We start from the raw sequence: 18,714 nt of genomic DNA on the forward strand, positions 1-18,714 counted from the left end.
ACCTCATTCCCTGCCAAAGAACAACACATACAAACAACCAGCTGAGCTACAGCTATAAAGAAACCGTATCAGAGAGAGGTATCCTTCAATTTTTTTCAATTCACAAGTCACCGTACCTGACCTCTGTTCTGTGTTCAATATATGCACTGGCAACAAAAAGGCGATACCGTCAAATTTGATATAACTCTGAGTCAGTCTTCACTCTTCTTCCTCCAGCTCCATTGCAGCTACATGTAGACTGACTTTCCTTGTCTTTATTCCCTTAACAGTGAGAAACAAAAACGTGGGAGTGCTGCATTTGGGAAAGCCCAGCCTGAACTGATCTCCTCTCTGAAATTCTGGCCTGAGTTGATGGATACTGACTGAGCATAAATATTCAAGCTCTGTGGCACCATCTGTGCAGACACATAAGAAACGGAATTATCATTTCACAAATCAAAAGCTTTTAAGCCACACCTATACGTATGGTAGAATTACAAATTCTTTTCTTTTTTTTGCACCTTCAAAAATGCATCAACGATATAGATCAAAGTAAAAAGTGCACTTTTATTCAAACAGTGGACCATTTACAGAAGATAGAGCAGAGATTTACAATGGGTGAGTCTTGCACTGACTACAAGTATGAGAATATTATTAAAAAATAAAATATATAAGATCAATACCAAAATTTCAAGAGAAGAAATATTATTGAATGTTATGTAGTATTAGCCAACAAGGATTTCATTTCCTTTCTGATTTACTTTAAACTGTGTTTCAGCTTTTGCTCTTCTGTCTTGTCAATATCTGAAGAGCATTTACACATGTATTCATTATTGAATATTTCTCATATGGTCTAGTGTGGTTACTAAAGCAGCTTAGTTCTTTTGACTGCCACTGAATATAATCATCAGTGGAAAAAAAAAAACTGCACATAAGCGTTTTTAATTAAATTCTCTTGCTTAGAAATGCCAGAGGCTGTCTCTAATTTGAAGCAGTGTGTTGTTGAGAATAGGGATATTATTTTCAGGTCAAAATTAAATTCGTTGCAAAGGTTCCTATCAGAATCAAATACCTGCAAAAAAAGCTGTCGTTGCTTCATGTTAAAATAATGCTCAGTGTTTCCTGTTGCAGAGGGGGCAACCTATTAAGAATATTTTAACCTTGATCGGGAACAATTTTAGTTTTGATGTACCAACATTTATTCCACATCAATAATAATAATAATATATTTTTTATCTATACAGCACTTTTCAAGGTACTCAAAGATCGTTTGTTTTTACAGTTTTCAAGTATGGATTAAACAAACAACATATAACATTGATTTGTTTTAAAGGTGCTGGAAGGCAAATTCTGTTACCTGTGGACGGAGCCAGGCCAGCTGTTACCAATGTTTGTGCTAAGCTAATTGGCAGTAGCTACATATTTATTGTACAAATGATCTTCTTGAGGCAAATATCCATATTTGTTACATATAATAAGCACATGCTATTCCTTCACCCAACCATGAAGCTTGAAATGTGAGTAACAAAATAAAGACAAAGATGTGTTTCTGTGAAATTGTTTGTTTTTCTGCACTGTAGTGGTGAAAAATCACTATCTTAAGGAGATTAGCAGCTGTCACAACAACCAAACCACATTATAAACTAGATGCAGTATAACAAACATGAATATAAAAACTCAGGATCACACAAAGTCCTCTTACTGTCATACATAATTAAAAGCAAAATTAGAACTGATACAGTAGCTTAATTAAGTTGTTTTTTTTTAATAACCTTTTACTCTCAGTTTTCCAGATCAGCCATAAAAAGTCAACCTTCTAAAGAAACTTGATAGCTGACAAAAGGATTCCAGTAAATGTTTGTCTGCACCATGTTTTCTGAATGAATATCTGATAAGACCAGCACAGTGAAAAGCTCATTTGGCACATAAAACATGTTGCAAAATATGCTTATCGCTGTGTACCACAGGGTGAATGTTAACTGAGCAAAGTTTATCATAATGGTGAATTTAAATGACAAAAAATATTTTTTTTTAGCAGATAAAATTATCATTTCATGTCCTCATATTCAGCACCCTCCTCACCTTCATGACCTCCCCCACAGTGTGAAAATGTCCTCTGAATTTTAAATCAGCTATATGAAAATCCTTGTTGTGAAAAGGTCACAAGGTCTCACTTTTCATTGAGCCCGTGAGACTGTCACCGACTATCACGTTATTATCAGCAAACTAACTTTCAAGGTTTAGCAGGAGTTCAATCCTGAACACTCGACATGCATTTGATGGCATCAAACCTTCAGGTGTCAGCCTTCACTTTAAGTATTCATTGCAATTTATGATCTATTTTGAATGGAATGAAAATGCCATCTGTGCAATAAAACTTTCATGAGTTATTGATTTAAAAAACTGGATATAACACAGACCTGAGCCTTTGAAGAGCTCAGTCATATCCCATATTTTTCACTCCATCTGCCATGTTGATTTGCCAGCTTTCATACACTAACTTGTTTTTTTTTCTGCATGGATGTTGTTTTTCAAGTCCAAACTTTTGTCAAAGTAATATCCTACTCTGTTAAAAAGTGGACAAGGAAGTCTGTCTGACAAAAGCCAAGTATCTTTCTGAACTCACACAGAAAAAAAAAAAAAAACACATCAGTGCCAGCAGCAAATTTCACTAATAATGTAAATTCAGCCTCTAATTGGCAGCACACCAGCTGTTTCTCACCAAAAATAATGAGTCTGTTTTTCTTTCATGAGAAAATTACCTATCTTCTTTAGACACTTAACGCATGGCTTCAGTTTCCGTGTCTGTGTCCTGACTACGCCGCTACAGCCTGAGGTTTCCTGATAGAGATCCGGACTGAACCTGCCTGACATTGCCAGCAGCCAGAGGAGAGAGTGAAGCTTTTACCACCAACAGGCAGCTTACTGACTGCTCAAGACTGACTGATTCATTTCCTGCCTTTGTTGGTAAAGACAATATAAACCCCTTCGTAAGTCCTCCACCTTGTCTTCATCCTCCTTAATGGCTCACTGCACAGTTTGATTGTATGCAGATGAGGAAACCTGATGAAGTCAGTTTTTGTGCACACGCATAACCGCAGGGTCTTAGATCCGCCACTCGAGTGCGACTCATTAATGATTTCTGGGACTCCAACTCTTACATATTCACTGAGCAATATAAAAGGTTAATAGGTGTTTTATTTTCTCTGTGTAAAGGAAGGCAGACACCAGTGGTCAGATTGCAATTCTTGTTGGGTATTAAATAAAAGAGTCTTCTGGCCTTGTGATGTTCATATTAATGACTTGCTGATGGCTAATTTAATGAGATCCAGGTTCTTTTAATGAGCAAACATTAAAAAAGTGTCACTCATCAATGTCTGCTTGGTACTTGTAAGTACATGCAGAACACATTCGTTTTCACTAAAAAGACTAAAAAAACTAATCACTTCAGCTATGTCACAGGCTCAAATGCTCTGGATTTAGAAAATGAGCGACGCACACACACACACACACAGTTCTCGCACACACAATCATAAACGTACGAAACACTTTAACATATGTAACACATACACACTCACAACGCCTCTGACACTAGCACAGTAAAATGTAAGCCATACTGTCATCCCCAGTGAGTTTTCATGTGAGATTACATAAATTTCAAGACTCCATTAAGAGCACTCATGGGTGATTTTCTTCCACAGCATGAGAAATTTCGCTAAGTGATTACATGGTTTGCATGCAGTGATGTACAGTAGGTTGAGAGACGCGACACAGAAGGTTCACAGCCCGTAATGTGAGTAATTGTCACAGCATATGTTGCTCCATCTTTTCCCGTTTTGCCCCCCCTCTGGTTTCTAAAGAGAGACTTTCGCAAATACATGTGAATCACAGACATGTTTTTTTATTTGTTGGCGTAAACATTTCATATCGCTGCATGTATGCAGGTCACTTCCTCTCCAAGAATTACATTCACATTTCCAATAATTTGATTTTAGTTACTCAGTAAATTAATCTAATAAAACCTTGATTAACTGGAGAAAAGAGGCATGTTTAACATTTATGTTGTTGCAGAATGGAACTCATTTTTGTTCCTGTAGCATGATATATATTAATAACTGCATATCACAAGATTATATTCTATAAAATGTGGTGGATAAAAGTTTTTGCAATCACTTTACAAAATTAATCTCCAAAAGTATTCATAGAAAATAGACTTAAATTATATGGTAAAATGGGATATTTGTTCATCTGAACTGCATAATATATAATATATAACAAATCACTCAGTGGTGCTTCTTTTGCCACTCATGTCACCCGTCGAGTTCACTTAGGCGCCACAGTGGCTTTACATCGCCACATAACCACTATCATACTTCCTCATTACGTGATCTCAGTCACAGGAGGTTAACTGTGCATGTCGCTGATGATGTCACACATGATGCTCCTGCATCTGGACTGCCAACTGTGTAGGTTTATGAAGCCTTAAAGGAAACAGAAACAGTTAAGAGTTTTTTTCTGGCATCTCCTAAAGAACAGAGATGTGATTCATTCATTCAAGCTGACCTTTCATTGATGTGATAATTTAATGTTATTCCTCAATTAACTCACATTATACTTAGTACAGTACCAGTCAAAAGTTTGGACACACCTACTCATTCAAGGGTTTTTCTTTATTTTTACTATTTCTACATTGCAGAACAATACTGAAGACATCAAAACTATAAAGATCCATAAGACAAAGCAAAATGTCTTTCATATTTTAGATTCCTCAAAGTGCCCACTATTGGCAATATCTTAACCAGCTTCATGAGGGAGTCACCTGGAATGGTTTTCATTGAACAGATGTGTCTTGTCAAAAGTTAACTGCTGGAATTTCTTGACTTCTTAATGCGTTTGAGACCATCAGTGTTGTGCCAAGGTAGTGTTGGTATACAGCAAATACCCGCATTTGACTACTGTAGTAATCCATATTATGGCAGGAACCGTTCAACTAAGTAAAGAAAAACAACAGTCCATCATTACTTGAAGACATGAGGGTCAGTCAATCCAGAAAAGTTCAAAAAAGTTTCTTCAAGTGCAGTCACAAAAAACATCAAACGCTGTGATGAAACTGGCTCTCACGGGGACCGCCCCAAGGAAGACCAAGAGTTACCTCTGCCGCAGAGGATACGTTCATTAAAGTTACCAGCCAAATCGCCAATTAACGGCACCTCAGATTAGAGCCCACATCAATGCTTCCCAGAGTTCCCAGAGACATATCTCAACATCAGAGACTGTGTGAATCAGGCCTTCGTGGTCAAATTGCTGCAAAGAAATCACTACTGAGGGAGACTAATAATAAGAAGAGAATTGCTTGGGCCAAGAAACACAATGGACATTAGACCAGCGGAAATCTGTACTTTGGTCTGATGAGTCCAAATTTTAGCTTTTTGGTTCCAACTGCTATGTCTTTATGAGACGCAGAGAAGGTGAACGGATGGTATCTGCATGTACAGTTCCCACTGTGAAGCATGGAGGAGGAGGTATGATGATATGAGGGTGCTTTGCTGGTGACATCGTTGGTGGTTTATTCAGAATTCAAGGCACATTTAACCAGCATGGCTACCACAACATTCTACAGCAACACGCCACCCCCTCTAGTTTGTGCTTAGTGGGAACATAATTAGTTTTTCAACAGGACAATAACCCAAAACACACCTCCTGGCTATATAAGGGCTACTGGACCAAGAATGAGATTGATGGAGTGCTGCATCAGATGCCCTGGCCTCCACAATCACCTGACCAAAACCCAATTGAGATGATTTGGTATGAGTTGGACTGCAGAGTGAAGGAAAAGCAGCAAAACGTGTGCTCAGCATATGTTGGAACTCCTTCAAGAGTGTTGGAAAAGCATTCCCGGTGACTACATGATGTTATTTTATAGTTTTGATGTCTTTAGTATTGTTCTACAATGTAGAAAATTGTAAAAAATAAAGAAAAACCCTTGAATGAGTAGGTGCAAACTTTTGACTGGTACTATATGTCTCTGCATGCACATGATAGGAGAATCACATACATTTTCCAGATTTAAGGGATACATCCATTGCAGAGATGAGCACACTGCTGATATGATATATATCTTATTTCCAAACTACCTTTTAAATCTGAGTCACATCTTGAGTCACAGACTGCACACTATAATTCTACAACATCTATATTTACTGTACACTATTCCTTTTTATTGTAATTGCAGACATGATGCTTGATGGTAAAAGTGAAGGATACTTTCTGTGTACAATATAGAGCACCAAGGTGTTTTGCAATTAGAGAACTCACAAAACAAATTTGGATGTGTAAGCAATACTGAGTAGAGCTGTATAATGTCTCCTCGCTGGGTTTTTTGAATTCTACTGAGCCACACTATAGCACTCATAAATCACTATACTGAATATTGAAGTGAAGGTGACCCCAACTTCAGTGCAGTCATAACACAATGATCCCTGCATTTTTATACAGAAACAAGTGAATGATGGCTGTATTAAATGTTGCCTGACACATTTTTTTAATTTTTTTTTTACTGAATAATGAATTCTGATGGTTTGACCTTTTGTCCACACAATAGACAATAAGAATAATAATTATATGGTGATTACAAAAAAGTAGTGCCTACAAGATACAATCATTATGCTTAATTAATGCTATGTTAAGTTTTCTGTCAGTTTTCCATTTGATGCAGTTTGTCTCAACATTACAATTCTTTGGGCAATTTTTGCATGCAGCAGTAAAGTCCTAACTTAATTTGTTCTCATTTTGCTAAAGTTAAGCTGTCCCACATGCCTTGACACTCAGTAACGCAACAAATATTAATGCAAGCTACAAACACATTCGCCAGGAGACGTAGCCAACAATCTGTTTGGAATAATTATCTTGGCATTTTCTGTATAGTCAGCTAACTAAATAGCTGTTTACCTTGTATCAGGCCTTATTCACTGATAGTGTCAGAGGCAGTGACAGTCAGGCTTGCTTACATGACAGCAGTTTGCTGCCTCACTGACGACATGGGACCAATCAACTGCTGTGAGGTTGTTAATAATGTTTGTGCTGGTTGTTGAATGTTTTTCTTTAGAATTTTATGCAAATTTTAGAACAGATTTGCCTGTTTTATATTTTTGTGACTGTGTATTTGCGTTACCAGACAAAGGGAATTACTGCGAGAAGTTTTCATTTAGCAAATTTCACAGGCTGACTGTGAGTTATGTTGCTGTATATATATTTACACTGTAGATTAAATCCAAAAGACAGACGCGTGTAACATCCAGCAGCTTGTTTATTCGCACTCAGGTTTTAAAAATCCTTTAAAGAGATTTTTTTTTGTCATTTGGTGTGACATCTCATAGCCAAAAGAATTCACCCACCGAAACTTCCATCTGGACTCCTCCGTTTACTTAAATTAATATTGAGGCTTTTAAGGATTTGATGTACAAAAAACAATAAAAAATGAAAGAAAACTTGTAAGGTGACAGAAGGAATTGCATAATTGAAAACGAAAGCATGGAGCTCCCAAAGAGACCATTCCAATTTGCATAATAATGAATACTTGTGTGTTATTGTGTAGTCTGGTACATGCTGTTAAACTATGTTAAGACTTTGAAATGGTTTTGTTCCTGGGCTTTGAACCTCTTGCTGCACAGCTGATGACTTTGTGCCGAGCAGAATGACGGGAAAATAATGAAAACCTATCTCTCTCGCATCAGAGTCTCTCTGCAAATTCATTTGAACACATCTGTTCCCCTGGAGTGTCATCAAGTGATGCAGCTGTAAAATATGTGGGAGCGATAATCGTTAATGGGGAGGAGCACAAATGGCTAACGTTACACATCAGCCACTATTTGTTTAGAAATAAAATGAGCTTATTTAGGTTTTTTGTGCTCAGGAGACAACTGAAATGATATCCTAGCAGCAGAAACAATAAATTGAAAATGTACCTAAATGTTGAATAGCTGAATAAAAACCACTCATCTAATTTATCAATTAAAAAACATGTTTCGCCAGACCATATGCGTGCCATTAGTGGGTCTGTTATTCACTGTGCTGGCGAACAAGTGTTTTTTTGCCCTTGACCTGAATGAAATATTCAATAGGCACACACACAGTTGTGTTTCCATCACTTCAGACGACATTATATTTACTTATATTCATTTCCTGGAGACTTATCCTAACCTTAATCATTACCACCACATACCTAACCCTAACCCTCACCCCAACCTTAACATAACCCTAAACTAACCTTAACATTAAACCAAGTCTTCACTCTAAAATTAATGATATACATTAAAGGGACTTGTTTTTTGTCCCTATAAGGGAGGCAAGTCCCCACAACGTGACTGTGAAACAGATTTACGTCCCCACAACATGAGGAATACCTGGACCACACACACACACTCACGTGCTCAGCTGGATGGTGGAACACATATAGGTAGCTTTGGGTGGGAAACAAGCAGACGTCTTCATCTCCTGTGGTCAGAGTCATCGGGGTCGTCATTGTTCTGCTCTGACCTGCTCCAAGCTGCAGAGGTGCTTGAATCATTTTAATGGTTTCATCATATGAAGCCCCAGACATACAAGGAAAGATTACTGTGATTGCATCTGTCCCGCTCCACTGATATCTGTCTGGCAGGTGGTGAGATCACAAGGTCGCAAAAGTCTGTGATTGAAGAAGCAACTGTAGATTTTAATGAACCTACAAAACAAAACTAGAGAGAGAAAAGTCTCTTTGGCATTCATGCAGTAATATCAGATCTTTGTCTCCCCCTGATAATTCCAAAAGCAATTTCACGTTGGGGGTTTGACATAATATCTCACTTGTATTATATTTAGGTCAAAGACAGTGTGAAAAAGGAAGATCTCATCCAAAACTGCCTTTAAAAAGAGTTCAGAATGTCAGTGATTCAATTTAAGAAACTAAGGAGACAAATCAGGTCTGTTCTCTTTTGATGAAATTAAAGTAAGAGTTCAACATTTTGTACGTACACAATACACTTGTTCGTTTTCTTTAGATGAGAAGATCAATAACACTCTCATTTCTGTACATGAAGCTACCGCCAGCAGTCAGTTAGCTTAGCTTAGCTTAGTGCAAAGACTGGAAACACGGGCAAACAGCTAGCCAGGCTCGGTCCAAATAACCCCTCATTGCACCATAATATGAAGTTTCGCACATTGTTTTTTGTACAGATTGCACAAATAAGATATGTGTTAATTAGTGAGCTTTAGAGGTTCTGAGAGGACTGAGCCAAGCTAGATATTCAGGCAAGCTCTTCGTAAAAAACAGTAAATAAGCGTATTTCCCAAAATATCAAACTATTCCTTCAAATGACGTTGTTTCAGGATTAAAGTAGGAAATATATGGTTTCATACATGCAGAGCCAAACAGTGCTTTATCAGTCCTTCCAGGACATCGTGATCTTTAGATTGCAATAATTAATACAAATTCAACCAATCTCCACAATATTTGCGGGGGCTTGAAATTTAGCAAAATTCTCACAATTTCTCTGCATTAAAGGTACTACTAGGAAGATTTTGACATCATTATATAATTGCAAATTTAATGTCCATACCTTGCGATGAGAAAGACAGACAATTGCGATGAGTTGAGATATTTTGTGCGACCGAGTCGGATTCACAGGAGTTCTGCTAAAGGCAGTAAGTAAGCCTTTCCAAACAAAACTAGCTTTATCAACAAAAATAACTCCTCATTTACAGTTAGTAAGGCTGTTCAACTTCTCCTCTCATTATCAAAACAAACCCCATTCTGGCTGACCTGAAAAAACAGCAAAACAGGAAGTGACAGGGTTTATGGGAAATGTGGTCTTATCATGGTCCTTTAAATTCAGAAAATAAAAAAAGATGAGAACTAAAATAGTTTCAGCTATTTCTGTGATGTGAGGTGTTCACATCGCCTTCTTCATTAGGTAGTAGTTAAAAATAAAACAATTTTTTTCCTCGACTTGCAATTTTTGCCAATTCCCGCAATTTTACCACAAAAAAAATCACATAAAACTTCATCAATTGCATCCCAAGTTATGAGAAAAGCTGCTGCAAAATCAAGCATTTTTGATCATATCAATCACAAAAAAAGCTCTATGAAATCCTGGAGGGACTGCTTTATGTTGGATTTGCTGAAGGAGCCGGTGGGCTTTTTGTCTGACTGCCTCCATATGCTGCATCCCTCACACATGAGAGCTGCAGGCCGGAAACAAGGCAGGAGCTGTTCTCAGCGGTCCTTCCTACATGCTGCTTCTGACTCAGGGGCTCATGGGTTTGCATGTGTGAGACCAAACTCATTTAGCATTAAAGCCCTCCCTGTGTCTCACATAAACCCTCGCATTTACTCAAGCTACTCTCTACAGCAAAAGCAGTGACTATAACATAAATGAATGTGTCTTATCGTTGGCCACTGGAACTGTAAGTGAAAACAAAACTTCTTCTCAGTCACTTTCAGAACTGTGCAGGAAAAAAATATGTAACTATCACACTGTGATGTAACTAGCTTTTGCCAACAGCAGATTACTCATTGGATCACTGTAGCAATACCAGCTGCTGCCCTTATAGTTGCTGATTTGCGCATTTGACACCTTTGTAAATAATTCATGGGGATTTATTCATAACTCTTCCTGGCACACTGAATAGTACCACAGAGTTATTGCATTTTTTGAAATGTACCGTAATTATTAAAAACGCTGCTTTTCCAAGCTTACAGTAGCAGCTTTTTGATTCCTCGACATTAAGCTTTTCATAAAGCCAGAAGAGACTTTCTGATTTATTTTCCTTTCGGCTTCTGCACAGTCTCCTTTAAGGGACCCCCCAGTGATGTAGTCACTTGATTCAAAGTGTTTTCCTCTGAGAGCAGCTCTTTCTGAAAGGGATACGTGATTATCTCCGCTAGTCACAAACCTAATCAAAATAAAGTTCAGACACACCGTGGCGCAAGCATTATGGGGATGCACAGATGTTTCAGTTGGCAGGAATCAGGAGTTATTCCTATTCTGCCAGAAACAAACGACGTGATGTACAAGAAGTAAAGAATAAATTTAAAATTTGATGCAAGGTGTAAGGCCTGAGGGTGCTTCGTCTGGGTTTTATTTAAACTTTTAGTAGCAGCAAAGGAGTATCTGTCCAACTACTGCTGTGTTTTAGCAGTGTGCAGTGTCTCTGTGAGGATTTTCAGAGATGCCAAGAGAGTATTAGTGGCAGCGGCTGTCATGCGGTAAATACCTCATAAAATAATCCAGAGTTAAACAGGTGGTAGCTGAGGAGTGATCAATATTTTTTAATGCTGAATAATGCTGACAACAAAATATTAACACAGCGGGGCTAGTATATAGGTGCGCATACACACACACACACACACACACACACACACACACACACACACACACCATCTTCTGTGACAAACTCTCTTCAGATGTATCACAAACTTTACAGACAAGCCAACATTTATTGATTCAACCACATTCATAGCACTGGACTCATATTTGAGCAACTCTTTTGCATAAACTCACTGTTCTTTATGACTGAAACAGGCTTTGTGCTAATGTCACAGATCAGTAGCTGGAACTATCTAAAAACCCTGCAGAGCTTCCTGTGCCAGTTCAATATTTGTATATCCTTGTGGTGACTAAGGCCAGAGTGGCCAGATGACAATTAGCAATCTGTGCTGTACAAGGCTTGTGCATGAATTCACTTTTTTCCTAACTGATTGGAAGCAATATCATACTTGTTCAGGATAGAAAGAAAAAAGCTTATTTGGGTGGGCAAAAGTTAACATATCGCACAATAAATAATTGCATTCTGAAAAGTTCCTTTAATTCTTTAATCTAGTTTAATTAAGCAGCCCTGCAGGCCTGAAAGCATCTGATTTCTCCAAATTAAAGCAAAGAGCCTTTTTTTTTTTAAAGGGCACACACAGAATATTGAAACCCATTTCTCCAAAAACCCTCCAGTGTAAAAACTTGGCAGCCTAGGTGGAAAGCACTGTGAACGGTTGTTTCCAATATTTTGGATGAGTTGGCCAGTATAAGAGTTATGCATCGGCACAGCGCACGGCTGAATGCAGATGAGTTAAGCTCGGTCCTGCTTTACGGACTACTTTTTATTACTTTCTGCACATTCATTAAAACCAGTGGTTTCGCTCCCGTGAATGTTGATGCTTCACTGTTCATGAAATCATGCAAGTTTGAATTGTAATAATCATGTTCTGCTCTCCGATGTATTTAACAGCATTAACAAAGTTATTACAAATAATATGCAATCTAATATGAGCACATGAATGAATTCCAGTCTTAATTAGCAGTAATTATCATCTCAAACTAATAAGCTTATGAGGGATTTTGTGGAAAATTTAAACTGAGGTGGAAACTGGACATGACTGCCAAGGTAGCAGACATGTGAATACGGTTTTGTGTATGTTCTGGCATGTTGGTGTGTGTGTGTTGTGCTTTTATTGCTTTACAGCTTCAATAACACCGCCTGCAATAATAGCTGAACATGTGCCTGCTGTATGTGAGTGGACTTCACTTGCCCTCCTCTCACCTTCAAAGATGCACTGGTGTTCAAAAGAATTAAGCACTTTTAGCCCGAGTTTATCAAAACAATCCCTTTCCCTGCACCATCTCTCAGAAATCATAGACCACCTCACAACCTCTGACCCTCCCCTTTTTACTGCGGTAATGAAAAGTTTTACAGGAACTGAGGGAAGTATTTCTCTAAACACTTTCCAACCTCCACCGATCATACACTTCACAATCTGTTCTGCTTTTTTCACCGTTACGTGAGCTGGGGAATCATTTAGACAACACAGTGTAGGCGGATGTCCTTTTTTCAGTATGCACAGCATCTGTGTAGGCTGCCTGCTGGGCTCAGCTCTCTTATGGATAGGGCACTGGAAAGCCAGGCTCCCCGGCTGCAGTCAGACAGATGCAGACTGGTGGGCGCCTCATCACTAACTGCCTGCAGACAGACACACAAGCAGCAGCTACAGTGTATCAACGCTGGGTTTGAAATGAGCTGCGGTGACTGCGAGAGTGATGTGGTTATACCACACATGTGTGCCTGAGTCCACTTCCCTGGCCTCTGACCCGCCATCAGTCTGTTTACATCATATATTATGAGTCAGAACTTGTGAATGAAAAAACAATACTGCGTAGGATGAGGAAGGTTTCATCAGCATATTTGCATAATTTATTGGCATAAGTGTTTTATCTGTTGTTTGCACTAATTCAGTTTCATAGAAATACCTGTACAGAAATAAATGGGGGTTAAAGACATAGTTGTGCTTATTCGCTTTCTTGCTGAGAGTTACATGAGAAGATTGATACCAGTTTCATGTATGATGAATGTATGAAGCTAGTAGATGGTTAGCATAGCTTTGCATAAAGACTAAAGACATAAAACCACATTGTGTCATTTTTACACTTTGGTTTTTGTACAGAATAAACAAATACATTGGAATGTGTTACTTAGTTAGCTTAATTAGCTTAATTAGTGAGTTTTGTTACCATTGAACAAAGCTAGGTTAGTTGTTTCCTGATGTTTCCAATATTTATGCTAAGCTAAGCCTCCAAAAAAGCAAATAAGTGTTTTTTTTTCAAAATGTTGAACTATTTCTTTTTGAGATGATATAAAGTCAAACACTAGAAAAATGTCACCAGATAGATCTGAAACTCTGGTTCAATCAAGACTGTGTTGCAAGTCTAATAGATTTTGTATATTGCGGTGGAACTGAAATGTAATGGTTGTTGTATATACAGGACATATAACACAATGTATGACTGTGAATGTGAATCTGACTGTTCTAATATGTTTAGTTCTGTTTGTACAGTATGTTATAGACTGCCACCATGAGCAGGTGGATAGATGGACGGATGGATGGACGGAGGGACGGATGGGCGGACGGGCAGATGAATGGATGGATGGATAAAGTTTGGTTGAGTAGTGGCTGATGAAATAAATAGTTTTACATAAATTAAGCATAAAAGCAGAGCTTTCATTTAACACTTATTCAAATCTTTGTCAACATGAACACCTATTGATGGCTGAATCCGTATTAATAATTGTGCCAAATTTTTATTCTTGGAATATTATTTATGTGTTATGACGTAGAAGGTTAATGTGAAGGTGTCGGCAGTATTTGTCTTCTGTACAAAGGCCACTTTTTTTGGAAACGATGGGCCTGACATAAAGTGTCAGCTTATATTAGCTAGGTTGTCTTTATATTAGCTTGCATAATTACTACTAAAGTAGATTATAAAGAACCTGAATAGACAGCACATACTTCATGTCTGAGAGGTTTTCCCCTCTGCTACATCTCTATTGGTCTATTGGTATACTGTGTCTGTACTGTCTAGTTGAGATGTCTCTCAAGACATTTCAGATGATGAAAGACGGCATCAGTTCCACAAGATGAATAATTAACTAGTTATTTTTACCCCTCTGGGGCATGAAGCAACTGCCAGTATGTGTGCAGACAGGTGAGAGGATTGCAGACTGTATAAACGATGGCATTGAGTCAGAGGATCTCATGGTTTCACAGGCATGCAGCCAAGCTTGTTAATAAAGGGCCCTAGTAGGGATTTCTCAGCATTCAGAGTACTCTCAAATTTGAATAATTCAGATACAGAGGTATTGTAAAGTTTATCCTACATCCTGTACTGCTGTTCTTGTATATTACATCATTATAAGCATCAAGGAGGAAGCTAAAAAAAATGTTTCCCATTGTTGGGTTCCTAACAAAGCGTTCAGTGTTTCGGGCAAACTTGTTGTCATCAACTTGATAGAAAAGGACATGCAAAGCAAGCACTTTCCTTTGACTACAATGTCAAATTGTCATGATATTCAAATTAAATCAATCTGTCACATAACCTTAAATCAGATTTGAGTCATTGTACTTGATGATGGATAAATTGAGCCTACAAGGCTACAAGCTTCTGAATTATGCACATAGTGCAATTCTTGGTGCTATACATGTAAAATATAGGTACAGCCCTATTTCCCCGCTTGCCTTCAAGCTAATGGATAAAGAAGGAGTAGCATGTAAAAATGACCAAAGCAGGCACACAGGCACTCAGCTGTTTTTAATTATATATATCTTGCATCCCCTGTTAAAATAACCCCACTGTGCATTCCCTGTAAGTGTATCAATATGAGCTGGACACTATTTACAGACATAGAGCTCCATTCCCTTGTTAGGGGGGGGAGGGTGGCCAACCTTAAACCAGAGTAACTCAGCTGGGAGAACTGAAAGTACCAACATCAGGTATTTTCAGGCTTTCTTCCATCTAAACCATAAATAAACCTTGTTCATTCCAGAGTCACAGGGTACAGACTGCATGTCACAGCTGTTAGAATAGCCGTGTCTCTTTTGTAAGGCTTTTAGTGTAGGTGGTGTGTTTATCCCACCGGTCACGCTGAGGCAGTCACCATGGGGCCTCAGCCCTCCTCGCTGAGTGTTGGCTGAGTTTGCCCACGCTCTGCTCTCCACTGTGAGCTGTCTGTCTCTCCTGGTACCCAAGCTGTCAAATATCTTCACAGGAAACATAAAAGAGGAGGGGTGGGCCGAGAGGGGACATAATTTTCACTAAATTACAGAGCAAGTATGACCCTCACACACATTTTTTTTCTCTGGCTCTAGGGGAAATGATGAGGTAAGTGTGACACCTTGACTAACCATTAAAGAGCGAACATAAAGGCTCCCATGTAATTTCATGAAATAGTCCATTGCAGTGCTAATGTTTGTACTCAGATTTGCATACCTGTATGCCTGTTATTCTTACACTGAATAAGCACATTATGTTCATGGGCAAATGTACGTATATCGCCATGTAGTTCTGTTAGGTTGTGATATATGGTTTAATATTGTAACTGGGTCACATTTTATTATTTTAGCAAGTTCAGATGACTGTTACTATATTGTCTGTAATTTTCTTCTTTCTTTGGTTTTATCTCGGTATTTGTTAAATGTAAATGGTGGTGATGGCAGACTAGACTGGAACATTAGCAGCAGGGAGACATTAATGCCACGTCATGTTCAATCACTTCATACAGCTGTCTTTCCAGAATAGAATTTAAAATCCTTCTCCTCACCTACAAAACGCCCTTAATGGTCAGGCACCATCATATCATAAAAAGCTCACAGTACCCTATTATCCCACTAGAACACTGTGTTACCAGTATGCAGGCTTACTTGTGGTCCCTAGAGTCTCCAAAAGTAGAATGGGAGGAAGAGCCTTCTGCTATTAGGCTCCTTTCCTGTGGACCCATCTTCCAGTTTTGGTCCAGGGGCAGACACCTTCTCTATGTTTAAGAGTAGGCTTGAACTTTTTGATAAAGCTTATAGTTAAGACCAGCCCCTAGTTATGCTGCTATAGGCCTAGACTGCCAGGGGGACTTCTCATAATGCACTGAACTTCTCTCTCCCCTTCTCCCTCTCCATCTGTATGCATTCATGCCCCATCAATACATGATTCTAACTTGGCATCTTCCCTGGAGTTTTGTGCTTTCTCGTCTCACGGGTGTGGACCTTCAGTTGTGGACCGGCTGCTGCCTGTGGCTGCAGACCGCTTGCTGTCCCCTTGGTCCAGCTTAATGCCCACTGCTACTACTATTATTATTAGTCATATTTCTATTACTATTATTGTTGTTGTTGCTGTACTTCTCTGTGTCTCTCTCCCCCCCCTCCCCCTCCCTCTTTCTCTCTCAACCCAACCAGTCAAAGCAGATGGCCGCCCACCTAGAGCACAGTTCTGCTTGAGGTTTCTTCCCATTAAAGGGGAGTTGTTCCTCACCGTTGCCACCAAGTGCTTGCTCATGGGGGAATGTTGGGTCTCTGTAAATTAAAGAGTATGGTCTAGACCTGCTTTATGTGAAAAGTGCCCTGAGATAACTTGTAAATTGGGGCTATATAAATAAAATTGATTTGGCTTCAATTGACTGCACCTTTCCAAGCTGCAACACTCCATCTGCTTGCTGTATTTGTGTGTTGCTGCGAGGACAATAACAAGGTATGTAAGTAGGGCTGTTAAACGTCAACAAGCACCCCAGAGTGCAGCTTCACATTTCTTCCACGTAACATTATCATTGGTGAAGCAGCTGTAGATATCCGTCCCACTGCTTAGCCAGTAAGATGGATCTCCCGCACTTCACTGACAGCAGATATTCCATTATATCAACCAGCAGTCACCGTCTCCTCCCCTGAATTATTGCCAGCCCTGTTACTTGCCTCAGCACCAAATTGGCTTAGCCAGTAAATGAAGGATTTGAATAATACATTCCACCTATCTCCCTCCTTTTCTTCTCCACCCGGACTGCCTGGACTTCATTTAGTGACATTATCATCTTTTCATTTGGAACAGTTTTCTACAGATTTATATGAAGCATTACCAGCCATATCCAATGCACAGCAAGTCAAACTACCTGATATTGAAAGCAGTACCGTCATTTTTTTTTGTGTTTTATAATTCAAAATATTAGAAAATCTAATTCAGTGGTGCTGTCGGCCTTGTTTGCTCTGTTAGTCTCAAAACTCTACAAAGTGTGAGACAAATTTAAACTTGCATTGACTAGAACAATACCTGATGCGTCCTGAGAAGCTGAAATGTCATGATAGTCATAGTCATCATAGTTATAGTTGTAATTATGGATAACTACAGTTGTAGTGCCTTATAGCAGTCATTAAACCCAATAATAGGACACTTACTTACAATTAGTTTAGTTGTTTATTGATCAGTTCCCACTACAGTTTATATAGGTTAAAATATTCATTGTTCTGAGATTTGAGAACAGAATCTTAATTTAAATTTAGTGTTTTATTGTAAGATACGGTAATGCAGATAGTTTTATAGTAAAATGTTAATTGGTATTACACTTGTATAGTAAATCTGTAAGGAATCAGATATGTGTGTAATCTTAAGTAAAAATATGTGCCTATAAATGGGAAAATGTCCATCGTTGTATGCACTGTATACAACACAGCTTTCTGATTGTCATAAAAGTCATAAAATGTACCTTAAAGCATTTACAGACTATTATTTAGTGGTAAATTCCATGTTGCGCTGATGCTTGTTTTGACAGAGAAATCATGTTGAACTCAATGTGCAGCTTTGAGTTAAAACCCCTGAAAACATCAGTTTAACTAAAACTGCACAAATGCCACTCAGATGTAAAATGACAAAGCAACAAGAGTGTTGTATATTTCAATGTAAACAAACCTATTACCACCTTGAGTTATACACTAAATGAATCTGTTATATAATAAGAAAATCTCAAAATCCAGCAGTCCTCACCAGTAGCTGGGTGACATGACACCATTTAGCTTTACCTTAAACTTCTTCCCTTATACACTTGCCCCCTACCACTACACATCATAAATCATTACTACATTATGAACAGTTCTATCCACTGGGAATCAAAGCTCATACCTGGATGACATTAAAGCGATTGTGCTCTCAAGGTAAATTCAGCTGGGGATCTTCAATATGAAAGCCCATCAAGCCACCCCATCTGCTGCACTCTGAAAGGTAGAGTCCTCATGTTGTGAATAAACAAAACAAAAAAAGCGATTAAAAAGAAGCCTGCACTTATAAGCCTTCTATAAGAAGTATTTTGCATGCTAGCTTTCAGAATTGAAGCAGAAACATTTGTCAGAATTCTTGTAGTTTTACCCGCTTGAAAGAAGATGGTAACCTTCGGCTATGACCTGTTCTT

At 38.5% G+C, this 18,714-nt stretch overlaps 1 long non-coding RNA gene across 1 annotated transcript; it reads right to left on the reverse strand.

The window, feature by feature from the left end:
* Positions 1-3,778: 3,778 nt before the first annotated feature.
* Positions 3,779-9,793, reverse strand: LOC122967625. The gene is made up of 3 exons (XR_006398644.1): positions 9,573-9,793; positions 8,405-8,524; positions 3,779-4,460 (listed from the first exon to the last, which is right to left on the reverse strand). It is a non-coding gene; the product is annotated as an uncharacterized LOC122967625 (long non-coding RNA).
* Positions 9,794-18,714: the final 8,921 nt, after the last annotated feature.

The sequence above is a fragment of the Thunnus albacares genome, chromosome 17 (assembly GCF_914725855.1).
Source record: "Thunnus albacares chromosome 17, fThuAlb1.1, whole genome shotgun sequence".
NCBI lineage: Eukaryota > Metazoa > Chordata > Actinopteri > Scombriformes > Scombridae > Thunnus > Thunnus albacares.